A 15,576-nucleotide genomic window follows, 5' to 3' on the forward strand; every position below is an offset into this window, starting at 1 on the left:
GCACCAAATATGAGTGGCCCACATTAGTAAATTAGAAAGCTCAAAAAGTGGTCCTCGTTTGTAGATTGGGGCAGTTTTTAACTTGTAAAGACATGCTGTACAAGTGTCGTGCACGGCATGGAAGACTGCATATATTTGAGCTTGGTACAGGTAGCATTTGTTAAACAAAGAAATCAAGAGTAAAAACCAGCTCAGCAGATCATAAACAGACCCACAAACAGCCAAAAAACGAGCCACAAAGTGACTTGTCAGACGAGCCCATCTGGCACTCCCTGACTGCCCTATAAACTAGTATGAGTATGTATACAATGAGCAGTAGGTCTGTTTCACAGTAGAACAAAAAGGTGGTGGCTGGGAGAATCGGCGCACACAACACAATATTGTACAAAGTAATTTTTTGTCAAAGATGAATAAATGATTGTCCATATATCTTGTTTGTTGGTGCTCAGGAAGAGGGAGAGCCACCCAATCTTCCTCGGTTAGAAAAGAAAAGTCTCCGCAATACTAGAAAGAAATATCCGTGCACTCAATGAATCAATGAGGTGTAATGGTAACAGTACCCACTGTCCTTTATTTGAGCATCCAAACACTTAACATTGCTTTTCACAGCCTTGCTGTCATATCCCAGAGATACGAACATGTAACAAAATAGTGTGGAAAAACTTGAACATATCAAACTTGGGCACGACTTTCTACCTCGGTATTATCAAAAGGTCGGCCTTCCAACAAAGCACACTGACACACCTCTCCGACTCCTAGCAACGGCACTTCTGGGGTCAAAAATGCCGTGTCGTGTCAGCTTGATGAAGTGGAGGTGTTATTAGTCATATTTAACTGTTTATTTGTACATGAAGCTCGTCTTACTGGCAGGCCCGGTTCTAGCGGGTGGGCCGGGTGGGCCAGGCCCACCCAAACAGGAGCCTTGGCCCTCAGCAGTGAGCTGGAAGGCAGGCGCCCAACGCGCTGGTCGTGTGTATCAGCCCGGCCGAGTTTTCCCAGGCGCACACACACAGACAGTTTTAGAGATTATCGCAGCCCCACACCGGAGTACTTAACAGGTCTTTAAAGACCATTAACATGTTAACGAGGCTTTGTTTACTTTTTTCACCCCTTCATCTCGGCATGGCGAAAGGTGACAAATCCTTTCTGTGACAACGGTAACCTTTGGTAACCTCTGCCGACTGTCCTGCTGCTGTCCTGCTGCGTTGATATTTCTTTTTCTATGCAGCTCAGGCGAAAAGAAGTTTGTTTATTCTTAGTCACCTTTCCTAACCCCTGCAGTGGCTTATCACATCAGGCTCTGACACAAAGTTTGACTAATGGAGTAGGTAAGAGAATGTGTTACTACATTTTTTTCTTTTTAAAATCTGCACAGGCCCATCAGGACACATACTTCGTGTGAGCTTCATTTAAACAGTTTTTATCTTTATCATGGCCGACGCAGGACAGCAATAAGACCATACAAAATGCCCAGATAACGCTGGTGATTAATGATCCTTCTGGAGAGCAATCATTTGTTTGTTAGTAGCTTTTAAATGCAGATGAACTGTATTGTATCTGGATAGCTCAGTGGGTTACTGCCTTTGTCACAGATCCTTGTGTTACTTGGAGTTCAGAAGTTACAATCGTATCATAGGACAGTGACCTATGAACTGTCATCTAAGAGCTGCCTACAAACATGAATGGTATAGTTAGAACTTCGCTTTTTTTGTTTTGTGATATAGTTAGAACTTCCCCAGTCTTTCATTATTCTAATGTTGCTAAAATGAGTATGTTTGGACAGACATACATTTTTATCAGTAAAGCTGACCCCATGGAATAGTCTTTAAATCCTAAGGTTGTGTTTCCCTATACCAAACCCTTTTAAAATATACTGCCCACCAGTATGGATGACATGTGATTCATACACCTTGTAATCCTCATTGGCTTATGTGACATTCCCTATAGACTGATTTACATACTTGTAAGATTCATTGTCTCTGTATGATGTGTGTGTGATGTTAAGTACTGACACACACTACATTGATATGAGTAGCGCTATACAACAAAGGAAATGCATATGAGAGAGGGGCTACGTAAAGATGAAGGGCACTGTTGGAGGGTTGCAGTGAGGAAATCCGGGGAGGAGGTAGTGGGAGGGGCTAAGGAGTGATGAGGGGCACTGGAGGAGGATGACAGTAAGGGAATCCGAGGAAGAGGTCATGGGGTGGAGGGGGAGCTAGGGAGAGATGAGGAGCACTGGTGTAGGGTGGTAGTGAAGGAGTCAGAGGAGGAGGTCTTGTTTGGGAGAGGCTACAGAGAGATAATGGGTACTGGTCTCCAAGGATAAGGTCATGAGGGGGAGGGGCTATGGGGATATGAGGGGGACTTGTGGCGTGAGGCAGTGAGGAAATCTGAGGAGGAGGTCAATAGGGGGGGTCATTGAGGGATGAGGGGCACTGTTGGAAGGTGGTAGTAAAGGTATTTACGGAGAAAGAGGTTATTGGTGTGGCACCAAAAAAGACTTTCGCATCAGCCGGCACTGTCATGGCCTTTCTGTTTTTGTTTATTCAATTAGCAGTCGGGTCATAAGGACTACTGTGGAACATACTTTAAAGTGCGTGCTAATTACATTTACTGCTATATTCAATGTTTTACCTGGCAAAATGAAAGTGGAGCCCGATGGTGCCTGATATGGGGCTGGAGCCCAAGGTCAGCTGTGACATAAGGTGCACTGGAGAGGAGTAGTGGATATTCAGGCCTGTAAGGGAGTGTGTTGCAGAGTCTGGGGTCAGGTGGAGGTAGTAAAGAAGAGAGATTCTCCCTGAAGGCTCGCACAGAGGGAGCCCGAGAAGTGTCATTTGCCTGATACCCCCACCTCAGAACCCTCCTCTTCCCATCAAAGGAACATTACAAGGAAAAAGCACTTTTTGAGAGTAATAACATTTAGAAAGAGATTTGGAAAAAAATGCGTTTTACTGGGCCTTGCAAGAGTAAGAAGAGATAAATGAGGGCCCTGAAGCAGGCCTGCCCAGAAATATATGCGACAAATTGAGTCCCAGTGGCCCACCCAAATGCACCCTTGGCCCACCCAAAGAAAAATTCCTGGAGCCGGGCCTGCTTACTGGCGAATATATTGACGTTAGCTTCATGACCGTTACAAAAAAAGCCTATCACCACTGGTAAACTATGTCGTCACTTTTCCCATAAGAAGAGTGCACAGACCTCTTTGAACACGCATAGCAGACAGACTCATACGAAGTGCATTTCATAGAAGCTTATGTCCCCTTTCCTTTATGCCACATGAAACCCCCCCATTCATTACGTGATATAAGCCTTCTGGTGGCTGAGAGAGCATGCCTTCTGAATCGTTATTAGCGCATCAGCAGACAAATGACCCAAATCAAAAGGTGTGGGCGTCTAGGCTGCAGACCAAGTTTCATGAACACATCTTTGACCAAGTCCCATCAACTTGCAAAGACGATCACCACAACAGGACAAAGGAATTCACACGGATATTGTCTTTTCAGGCTCTTCTGCAGAACCTACTGCGACGATACTTGGGTTTCTCTCCAAGACTGCCTCCAGACTTTAAATACAGGATTGGGCTTGAAGGACAGTCTTGAAGGTCACCGTGCACACATGGCTTCAAACATACTCCTGCAGGAGGAGGCAGGGTTTCATTTTTTGAGAAACACCGGTCAAATATTAGGAAACACCATTTTTTAAAAGACATCTTTTCACTCGTCTGATTAGTGTTAAACTAAATGCCCCCCGCCCCCCACCCAATCAAAACCCACTCCCCCTCCCAAGAAAAAAAATCCCGGCTTGCTGTTTGAGCCATTAAAAAGAGAACAGGTATACGCGCCAACACTCAGACAACTGAAGGCTGTTGTGGAACTTAGCAAAAACTTAAATGCCATTAAATTATTGTGTGCGTAACAGTCCACAAACATTTGTGAAAGTGCTCACGTGCCGGGATACAGGCCCTTAATTAGCATTATGCCACAATTTGCTGTAGAACATAACTGATAATTCAACAACTTTGCAATATAAAATTAAAATTAAAACCTTCGTATTGCTCTGGTCAGTGGGCAGTACAATGTGAAGGGGGGCGGGGGGACTTCATAAAATTTTAAAACCCTAGGGTGGTAAAGGGCTGAATACTTTTGCAGTAATAAAACATGGATTAGGAAAGGATGGCAATAGGTTCACTAACGAAATTTAGTTCGAGTGTTCAATGAGAGGACTAAAATAACACCGCACTCGATGCCACTGCAACAACTAGAACATAGTTTATGCTACACAAGCCTCGCTAGATGGCAGTGTAGGCCAAACATTGAACGCATGTTTTTATCTGCTCACTCATAGGAATGAATATTCTGAATATAAAATGGGCGGTGAAAGCTCTCTTTAATAGATAAAAATACGTGCTTTCCAAGAGGTCCTGTGCTTCTATGTGTGCATAATCACACCAATCATCTACACAGCACGCTCTACAAAAGAAATGCTCGACATTAGTATTTATTACCAACAGCACCTATTTTATCAAACTTAAATAAAATAAGACTGAGTAATGCCTGCAAGAGTCCAAAGGGACGCACTCCAGGTTACGTGGAGACACTTGCAGTGAGTGTATACCCAAACTGTCGCTCGTGACCTGCATACTGGATAAAGCTCTCTCCAACAAAAGCAGTAACCCACTAACTACTCTTATAGAAGATAGAAAGCTGTGACACACATTTCAGCTAGTTGCTGCAACATACATCAACCTTATGAGCTATCTAACGATTCAAACATTTGACCAAAAGTTATGGACATTTGTCTCCAGCGAGTGCATTAACCACCTAGGTACACACAGAGCCGTGTATTAACTGACCCCCATACTATCTTTAATCGGAGTTGATTTGTGACCAATTAAGTTAGGGTAGCTTTACCATTACTTTTTCATGGTGTAAATTTCTTTTCAGGCGACGTCACATTTCTGCCAACTCCCACAGCAACAATTTGTGGGTTTCTAGAGTATTTTTACCCCGTGTTCAGCCCTGCATGGGGTGTTGTTCAAAAGTCAATCTGATGGCCGATTCAAAGGAGACGTCCTGTCATCCCACTATGCAAGGCTCATAGAAGGTGAAGTGGCCTGGGGTTATACTCACCTGGGATGGGAATCCAACACTTCGGCACACCCTTGGCCTGGTGGTTGTCTTTTATAAGTGGAGAAGTGAGGTGAGGTGAGGTGGGGTGGGGTGGGACGGGACGGCACGTAAAATAATCATTCAAGCAGTCTGTTTTCAACCTATAGAGTGGATAGTTCCCCACAGTCCGCAGGCTCGTAAGCAGCGTATTTCACAGCTTCCTGTCTGTACGATCAGGGATCTTGCCATCATGTTTATGGTTCTTATACTATAGTTGATTCACCCTGCGTGCATCTGTGGGGGGTCCTTGTTGATTTTAAAATTACACCATTGCTCATTATGTAAATGTCAAGTTTGTCAGAGTATTTTACTGGATGGAAATTCTCTCTGAACCCTTTTAAACTAACAATATTTTGTAATCACTGGAGCGCTCCCCACCTGGACAACAAATGCACAAGTTACTACTTGTGCAACGATATATCTGTAAGAGACATTAGTTAGTGATATATTCCTTACCTTAGAATATCCCCAGGCGTCAGACTGGATCCGGAAACTTTTTGCGTAGCAGTACCCTTGCGCGTCGGTAGGCGTCGTCTGCGGCTCCGCGTCCATCAGCGGCGTCGTGGGCGCCGTGATGACGTCGGAGTACTTAGACGCCACCTCTGCGTGCGGACGTCAGTTCTTAGACACAGCTTTTCCGCGCCAGAAGCGCCGAGCCATGTTAAAAACCAACACTGGTGCCATTGAAACTAGGGCCCTGAAAGGGGATGACCTTAACCCTAGATATCGGTTCGCAGAACGGGGAGGATGGGTGGGTCGGTAAGGAATCTATCACTAACTAATGTCTCTTACAGATATATCGGTACACAAGTAGTAACTTGTGCATCTGAAAGAGACACGTTAGTGATAGATTCCTTACCTTAGAATAGATACCCCAGCAATACCAAGCCCGGTGGTGGGTCTGCGAACCAATAATCCCACCAGAAAGTCCTGGAGGACGGAACGGCCAAAGAAGCCATCCCTCCAGACTTGACTGACCAGGCAGTAGTGTCTTGCAAACGTGTGCAGCGAGGCCCACGTAGCTGCCTGGCAAATGTCCTGCAAGGGCACTCCCCGGCCCAGGGCAGTTGTAGTAGCCGTGGCCCGGGTGGAATGAGCCCGCAATCAAACAGGGGGCTCCTTTTTAGCCAAGGAGTAACATGCCTGGATACACAAGATGATCCACCGCGAGATGGTCCGCTTGTGCACCGCTTTTCCCTTTTTAGCGCCCACGTAACCAACAAAGAGTTGGTCATCCACCCGGAACTGGCGTGTGCGATCCAAATAGAACGAAAGCGCACGTTTTGGGTCCAGACGGTGGAGCCGCTCTTCCTCTTTAGAGGGAAGCGGTGGCGGAAAGAAGGTGGGCAAGGTGATAAGACTGCCCGATATGGAAGGCCGTGACAACCTTGGGCAGGAAAGATGGCTTAGTACGCAACACAACCTTGTCCGGATGGACAGAAAGGAAAGGGGGTGTACAGGAAAGAGCCTGGAGCCCACTCACTCTCCTGGCAGAGGTGATGGCAACCAGGAAAGCAGTCTTCAAAGTAAGAAGACGGAGAGGACAGTTGTGAAGTGGCTCAAAGGGAGCGCACATCAGAAACGTAAGAGCAAGGTTCAAGTCCCACTGAGGCATCACAAACGGAACAGGAGGGAACGTGTGTTTGATGCCCTTCAGAAAGCGATTTACAATAGGGGACTTGAACAAAGAAGGTTGATCAGGCAGCCTTAGAAAGGCTGAAAGGGCAGAAAGGTAGCCCTTGATAGTGCCAAGAGCAGAGCCCTGCTGGGCAAGAGAAAGAAGGAAGAGAAGAACCTCAGAAAGAGGGGCAGCAAGAGGATCCACAGCCTTTGCTGTGTACCATGCCACAAATCTGTTCCACCTGCAGGCGTATACCGACTTTGTGGAGGGACGCCAGGCTGCCAGAATGACATTACAGCCTTCAGGAGGCAAGTCAAATGGCCTCAACTGTCGGCGCTCAATCTCCAAGCATGGAGGTGGAGACTGGACAGGTTCGGGTGGAGGACCGTCCCCTGTTGCTGCGACAGAGGGTCCTCCTGAAGAGGCAGACGAACCGGGAGATCGACTCACATACTGAGTAGCTCTGGATACCAGTACCTTCGTGCCCAGTCCGGAGCCACAAGGATGACTTGTGCCCGGTCGCGCTTGATCTTCTTCAGCACTCTGGGTAGAAGTGGTATAGGCGGAAAGGCGTACAACAGACCGCAACTCCACCCGTGACAAAAAGCGTCACCGAGCGAGTGCCGCCTTGGAAATTCCAACGCGCAGTACTGATGACATTGCGCGTTCTCTTCGGTGGCGAATAGATCTAACCAAGGCTCTCCCCATCGCTGAAATAGGCCTTGCGCCACGTCCAAGTTCAGACGCCATTCGTGATCCATCATGCACCGACGGCTGAGTTCATCCGCCCTGGCGTTCAGAGAACCTGCCAGGTGTTGAACCACCAGGGCCACGCCCTGATGTTCCAGCCACTGCCAGAGGCGCAGAGCCTCCTGGCAAAGGGTCCACAACCCCACCCCACCCTGTTTGTTGCAGTACCACATGGCAGTGGTGTTGTCCGTGAACACCTGCACTACACTCCCCCGGACAGAGGGGAGGAATGCCTTCAGTGCTAGACGAATCGCCCGCAGCTCCAAAAGGTTGATATGGAGCTGGGACTCCGCCGGAGACCAGAGGCCTCCGATCTCCGCCTCTCCCATGTGGCCTCCCCATCCCTGGAGGGACGCGTCCGTCACAACTACGTGCTCCGGTTGGGGAAGGGAGAGGGATCTGCCGCTGACCCAATCGGGGTCCGTGAGCCACCACTGCAGCTGTCTTGCAGTGCCCTCCGAGATCAGGACATGGTCGGAAAGGTTGCCCTGATGCTGGGCCCACTGAAACTTCAGGTCCCACTGCAGAGCCCGCATCCGCCACCGAGTGTGATGCACCAGGAGGATGCAGGAGGCCATCAGCCCCAGAAGCCGCAGCGTCAACCTGACCGAGACCCGGGATAAAGGGTGAACGAGTGGAAATCGAGCCTGAAAATCCCAGACCCCCTGTTCAGGAGGATAAACCCGAAACTGCGCCGAGTCGAGAACCGCTCCGATGAAAAGGAGCTTCTGAGAGGGGCACAGGTGTGACTTCGGCACATTGATGGAGAACCCCAGCTGATGCAGGAGGTCTGCCGTCGTCTGGAGGTGGCTGACGACTGTCTGGGGCGAGCCCGCCTTCAACAACCAGACGTCGAGGTAGGGGAAGACTGAAACCCCTAACCTGCGCAGATGAGCTGCGACCACCGCCATCACCTTTGTGAACACCTGTGGGGCGCTGGTAAGGCCGAAGGGGAGCACGGTAAACTGAAAGTGCTCGTGGCCAACCGTGAACCGCAGGTAACGCCGGTGGGCCGGCAGGACGGGGATGTGGAAATAAGCGTCCTGCAAGTCCAACGCTACCATCCAGTCTTCTGGGTCCAGGGCATCTAGGACCCGAGCCAGTGTCAGCATTTTGAACTTCTCCTTCCGGAGGAAGCCGTTGACGTTCCGGAGGTCCAAGATAGGGTGTAGGCCCCCTTTGCCCTTCTTGGGTACCAGAAAGTAGTGGGAGTAACAACCACACCCTACTTCTGGCCCAGGAACGCGCTTGATGGCCCCCTTGGCCAAGAGGGCCGTAACTTCCTCCTGCAGAAGTCGCAAATGATCCCCCGATACTCAGTGGTATTGCGGTGGCATGGCTGGAGGGGTCGTCTCGAAGAGGATGGAGTAGCCCCTTCGGACGATTTGCAGCACCCACCTGTCCGAAGTGACAGTGTGCCAGTGGAGGAGGTGATGGCGAACCCTGCCCCCCACTGGCGACACATGGGCCTGAAAGCACGGACTAGGAGGGCTTTGAGGCGGATGCCGCGGGGGAAGGTGTGGACTGACCTCGCCGTTGACCCCAACCGCCGCCACGGCGGTTTCCACGGCCGCCACCGCGTTGGGTATTACCTTGCGGCGCGTGGCTGGCAGCACGTGCGGGAACACCCCTTCCGTGGCCACGAAAGGAGTGAAAGGCAGCCGATTGCTGGCGCGGGCCAAGAGGCCCAAGGACTTGGCCGTAGCCCTGGAGTCCTTAAAGCGCATGGTCTGCCTTGTCGCCAAAAAGGCGACAGCCATCAAACGGCATGTCCATCAGTGTATTCTGGAAGTCAGCCGAGAAGTTGGCGGATCTTAACCAGGTGTGGCGACGAATCGCCACCGTTGTTGCCATCGCTCTGCCCAGTGAATCGGTGGTATCCAGTCCACACCGAATTGAATAACGTGCCGCATATCGGCCCTCCACAAGGGCTTGGCCGAGTTTAGCCCGTACCTCCAACGGGCATTCTGGCAGCACGTCCACGACCGTGTCCCACAGGGAGTGGGTGTAGCGGCCCAAGAGGCATGCGGTGTTGGAAGACCGCAGTCCCAAACTTAGGGAGGAGAATACCTTCTTGCCGTATTGCTCATACCTCTTGGATTCCCTGTCAGGCAGAGCCGACGGGAATGCGGTCTGGGAATTAGAGGCCTGGATCACCAGGCTCTCAGGGGTGGGGTGGGTGGACAGGAAACAAGGGTCACCCGGGGCCGGGCGGTGGCGTCTGGCCACGTTCCTATCTACAGGCGAACCTGTATCGGGCCTGGACCAAGTGCCCAAAAGAACGTCGGTCAAGGCCTCATTAAACAGCAGCAGAGGCTCGGCCGAGCTTGACTGCGGTTTAAGGACCTCAGTGAGGAGGTTAGTCCTCACGGCCGCGACGGGGAGTTCAAGGCCCAAGGCCTTGGCCGCCTGCGTCAGCACCACACTATAGGCAGCTCCCTTCTCCGTAGCCACAGTAGGAGGGGAGACAAAGCCAGTGTCTGGTGATGTGTCCAGACCACTGGCATCCCCAAGTTCATCTGTCCAGTCCTCCTGGGACTGACACTCTCGTGTCAGAGGGACCTCAGACCCCTCCCAATCCCCCTCATCACCCATCTCCTGGTACCCAGGGGTGTCAAATGATGGGGCCGGCTCATGAAAGATAAACTCTCCGAACGGCGTCTGAAGCGTCGCCGCACCGGCGTCGGAGCCGGTTCGAGGGAGGCCTCGGGGACGGCGCCACCCGAAGACGGCGCCGGGGGTGACACCTGAGGGACCGGCGCCGGGGAGGTCGTGCGGTCCACCGGCGACGACCCGGATCCTGAACCGGATCCAGTGGGGCCCTGCGGCGCCGGGCCCGGAGACGCCGAGGCCGAAGCACACGGCAGCGTCGGGCCGGAGCCCCCGACCCGCTGGGGCCTCCAGACTGATCCGCTGGGCCCGAAGGCGCCGCGGAGCCCGCCGGGGGAGTGAGGGACCTCATGACCATGAGGAACCACTCGATCTCCCTCTGCGTCGCGCGCGGCCCAGGGACCGGAGGGTATGTGGCCGGACGCGGCGACTCCGATGGAGCCGCGTGGGCGGTGTCACCTGAAACCCCGGCCGCGCCGCGTGAGCGTCGGAGGGAGGGGGGGAGGGGGAGGGGGGAGTCGGAAGAGCGATGACGTCTCTTCGACTTCTTGTGCTTACCTGACAACTTCGACCCAGAGGAGTGATGTCGACTCCCGGAGCTATGGCGGCTCCGCTCCCGCGACCGGTCCCTCGACCTCCGTTCGGACCGGGACCTCTCTTGGCGCGGGGCCGACTGCCGGAGTTCGAGTCGCATGCGGGACCGCTCCCGCCTAGCTTTCGAAGTCAGGGCCCGGCAGTCGGAACAGGTCTTATCGTCGTGCTCGATGCCGAGACAGTGGAGACACAGACGGTGAGGGTCTGTGACCGACATCAGTCGGTCGCAATCCTCACAGTGCTTGAAACCTGGCATCCCTACCGGCACCGTAGACTCGAAAAAGAACGATCAAAAGAGATCAAAAAAGTTTAGTCAAAAAAGACTAAGGTACCACTTTTTCCGGATCTGCACTGCTGGCGCGGAAAAAAGAAGAACTGACGTCAGCACCCGGGGGGGCGTCTAAGTACTCCGACGACGTCATCACGGCGCCCACGACAGACGCGGAGCCGCAGACGACGCCTACCGATGCGCAAGGGTACTGCTACGCAAAAAGTTTCCGGATCCAGTCTGACGCCAGGGGATATTCTAAGGTAAGGAATCTATCACTAACGTGTCTTTCAGATATTCTGATTATGCACATTTCACATATGAACAACTATTGAAATCTGCATCATCCAATTTTACAGGAGTTTCCAAAGTTTGGCCTGATCTTTCACTCTGTACACGCTGGGCCACTTGAATTATGCATGTATAAGAATAAGGGGCAACCCAGTAACCCCGGGACCTGGGTAATCAAGTAATAAAGAGAAACTGTGGTCCCTCAAGGGGGAAGTGTGAACCAACCTCTTCTTCCTTGGAAAACATTTTTTGTAACCGTGAAAAGATTGGCTCTCTTTCTAAACAAGACAGTTGTATTCAACAATAGAAAAAAACATTGCAATTTTATACTCAAGCCAAATTGAAAGTGAAAAGGTGATCTCAAACAGCACAACAGGGCAGTGCAAGTGAAATAAGTAAGCGTAAAGTGCGCAGGTGCTACACAGTCTATGTACATAAACAGTAACTGAACCAGGATGCAAAAGTGGTTGGTACACACACTGACACAGAGTGAAATGCTCCAGAATCAAATGCAAACAGTACAGTATTATTGGGTCAACGTTTCAGCCCTATGCATGCAATTTAGACAGTCACAACAGGATGAAGGTTTGGGAAGCATCTACGAGGAGAAAACAGGTTAGTGGGTCTGCTTGCATTGAATACAATTTTAGAATTTATATACTGTACTCTTGGAAGAACCAACTAACCTGCCACTCCTCTACCTGCTTATGAGTCAGTACCCCTTGGCAGTATCTTCACATCCATTTTTAAATTGGACTGGTTAGTTGGCCCTCCCAAAAGCACAATGTATAACATCTAAAATAAAAATGGAACCAATCTTTGATAGTTAAATAATTTTCTCCAAGGAAGTAGAAGTTCACACTTCCTCCTTGAGGGACCACGGTTTCTCTTTATCACTGGAATAGGTCAAATTATGCTGCAATTTGCAGCACATTTTGTGATAGTATTACTTCATTACGTCATCATTTTCAGGTCTCGCATGCGCTGCATGGGAGACCTTTAGTGATCCATTTTGTTTTGGCCTAAAAAACGTGCACGCGCTGCATTGTTTTTAATGGCAACGCATGCACGTTTGGCGATTCCCTTGCGGGAGCGAGCCTTGAAACCATATGGTTCCTGCTTGCTCCCGCAAGGGAAACAGGCGCAGACCCCCTCCTCTCTTCCCTCCCCCTGCTGCCAGCGTGAGGCGCGCGCTGGTCTTTTTTGGATCCATTTCACAGGGAAGCAACTAAATGAAAGAAGGAAAGAGAGGTTGTGAACCATTTCTTCAAGTCACAGTTTTCTATAAGTGAGCAGCAAGACAGAAAGAGAGACTATGATAGCATGGGCGTCCGCAAGGGGGGGCAGCAAGGAGGGGCGCTTGCCCCCCCCTGGATCACCGGGGAGACAACATTTTGGTTAGGGATGTAGGTGTGGCAGCTGGACAAAATGAAGCGTGGAGGCCATTTTGCCTATGAAGTGGGTGTAAAGAAGCTCCTGGTTTGGGAATGGATATGCTGTCACAGAGCGCCTTGGTTGTTTGCCACCTTGTATATTGTCTACTGTAATGATGAACATACTATGGCACTGGCAGAGCACAGGAAGAGCTGCAGCCACGTGCCTTGCTAACTTTTTCCTCTTTTTTTTTCTGTTGCAGTCACACGCACTCTCCTGGTTCTATGGCCACTGTCCGGGAGTGGTCTTGTGGTCGCTGTACATTCTTGAACCCTGTGGGACAGCGTCAGTGCTCCATTTGCGAGGCGCCTCGCCAAAAACCTGACTATAGAGGAACAAAAATGGACCTGCTCCCGCTGCACATTCCGAAGCTTCCTGGGTAAGGCCACTTGCGCGGTGTACAGGTTCAGCCCTGATGCTGTGCCAGGTGGAGCAGCCATGCCTGTGGTAAACGGCATCTTACCTCCACCTGCAGTACTGACTGAACCTAAGCTAACAACCCGGGAGTATGTGGCACAAAAAGTAGACACAGACAGCGAGGACTCGGATGCCAGGAGTCCTGAGGTAGCAGTGCAGACTGACGGGGGGAATGTCAATGCTGCACTCTGCACAACACCCCTGTTGCACACTCCTGCTCGGCCTGTGGTGGCTCTCGTAAGCTCTCGCTGCCCAAGATACCTCCCGAGGCACTGGTGGTCCCTGAAGTGATAGCCCCTGTTGGATTTCAGATAGTGGCAGCTGGGCTGCAGTCTACTGCCCCCACAGATAGTAGTAACCCCAATGGCAGCATTGCCACTTCCATGGAACTTGAAGTCCCCAAAAAACTTCCTTTGCCCCCTTCTCTCCTGGTCTGCAGAACAACCCTGTACCACGGAGCCGCCGGGAGGTGCCTCCTTTGATGCAACAGTTGGTACCTGATGCTGCCCAGCCCACACTGCAGGCTCCCTGTGGGCAGAAGAGCCTGACCCGTCCCATTCCAGCCCCATGATTCCAGGAACTGATTGCCAGCAAGCGTCTCTGTGTCCTTGAGGAGGAGATGGAGGCCTCTTCTTCACACTGGAAGAGTGGCACATGCTCTTTGCTGAACTCTTCGGACGAAGCTAAATGCAAGATCTGTGGAGCTCATCGAGGCATTGATCTCATTGACTTGACTGGAGACACTGTGCGGTTTACCCCTTGCAGCCCCCTCCAGTCCAGACTTCTCAAACTGGTCCTGCTCCAAGTGCACTCTACGGAACCCCACCAGCACCCATAAGTGCATGGCCTGCCACTGTTCCAAACTGCAGGGCTTCCAGGAGCAAATTGTTCCCTTGAGCCCTAGAGCAGTTGCCCAGAGTGCAGCCAGGATCGAGGAGGGACTGCACCTGAACCGCCATGCTCCTCATGTGACACCAAAGCCTTGTCGCGCAGGCCAGCACAGCGTTTTCCCATCCCAGAGCAACCCGGCCAGTGGTCCTGCCCAGCCTGTATGCTTCTCAACGACCTGAAGTCCAAGCACTGTGCAGCGTGCCACACTACAGCAGTATGTGATGCAGCGCAAGGGACTCAAGCCTCAAGAGGAGGGAGAACATGCACGTGGAGAAGCGGCGGCAGACAGATGAAGGCGAGGCCAAGGCTTTGTGGGAGAACATTGTCAGCTTCTGTTGAGAGGTGAGTGCAGATCCATGGTATAGCCTTTACTTGCAGTGAGGGAAGTTGTATGGGAAGCTAATGCAGGGTAGGTTCTGGGCATGCAGAGGAGAGGAGTCTTTAAGGTGGTAAGGCTTTGGCTAGTACCTCAGAGGGAATGTAAACATCTACTTGTGTTTCTAGTGGAGATTGGAGATGGAGGGTCTTTGGGTTTTATGTCCTTGGAGGTGTGTTGGAGGTCTTGCTGCATCCTACTGTTAACAGTCAGAGCCATAGAGCTGTGAGCCCTTCAGTCATGTGGGGGTCATCATCTACCAATCAGGTTGTTCAGTTAGATCATCTCTGGGGCTCTCTCTTTACATTCAGAAGTCACGTGTGCATTGTTAAGGACACATGCTAAACCACAGGCATCCAAAAAAACACTGGATTTTCAACTCCTGTTCACACGTCTATTACTGTAGAGCTCAATAGTGACCACAGCATTTTCCTTTAAGTAAGCGAACCTTGATGTATTTATTGGTGCCTTTGCCATATGTTTATTTATAATGTCTTTCAGACGAGCCGGTCCCACTCCTGTTCACAAGCACTAATGTAACATGGTCATCTCTGCGTTGATTTGCCCTTCAGTGCTTTCTAATGTAGGGGGGGTCTTGTGTGGCCTGTGGTTGTGACTGTCTTTGCAGACTCTTTACCCAACTCAACAATCAACCCCTGATTCTACCACGTCACTTCCATCTTCCAGTGCATCACTTGCCTTTAATGTTACTTGTTTTGAATGAGGGTGTGCCCGGTGCTGTGAAGGGTTAAACGACGAAAAAGAGATCTGTATTCCCCGGATTCTCATGCTCTAAACCTTAGTTTCGTCAGTTTTTCTTGAGGTGATTCCACTTTAGTCATCCTTTTTTCGAAAGTTTTACCAACCGTGATAGGTCAATTTTTATCATTTCTATTTTTGCTTTGACTTATTCTCGAGCCTTCAATGGCCTTGTTGCAGCCTCTTCTAGTACCCACTGATGTGGCTACTCATAAACTTGAGAACCACCTGCTCGGGGTGCCCGCATGGACAATCTGTGAATCCTTGCCAGCCAGTAAAAAGTCATAAGTAAAATCGCGGGGTGATACTAAAGACAGAAGGACCTAGCTTGGGCAGGTATATGTGTATCTGTGATTCCACCATAGTGGTGCCATACTCTTGCTTTGTTTTA

General features: G+C 50.7%; 1 protein-coding gene and 1 pseudogene across 1 annotated transcript in view; one reads left to right on the forward strand and one right to left on the reverse strand.

The window, feature by feature from the left end:
* TXNL1 (thioredoxin like 1) overlaps positions 1 to 15,576 on the reverse strand; it is a 143,666-nt gene that overhangs the window by 54,589 nt on the left and 73,501 nt on the right. The gene's annotated exons all lie outside the window — the stretch shown is intronic.
* On the forward strand, positions 12,967 to 14,389 carry LOC144819322 (calpain-15 pseudogene; annotated as a pseudogene).

The sequence above is a fragment of the Lissotriton helveticus genome, chromosome 2_1 (genome assembly GCF_964261635.1).
Source record: "Lissotriton helveticus chromosome 2_1, aLisHel1.1, whole genome shotgun sequence".
NCBI lineage: Eukaryota > Metazoa > Chordata > Amphibia > Caudata > Salamandridae > Lissotriton > Lissotriton helveticus.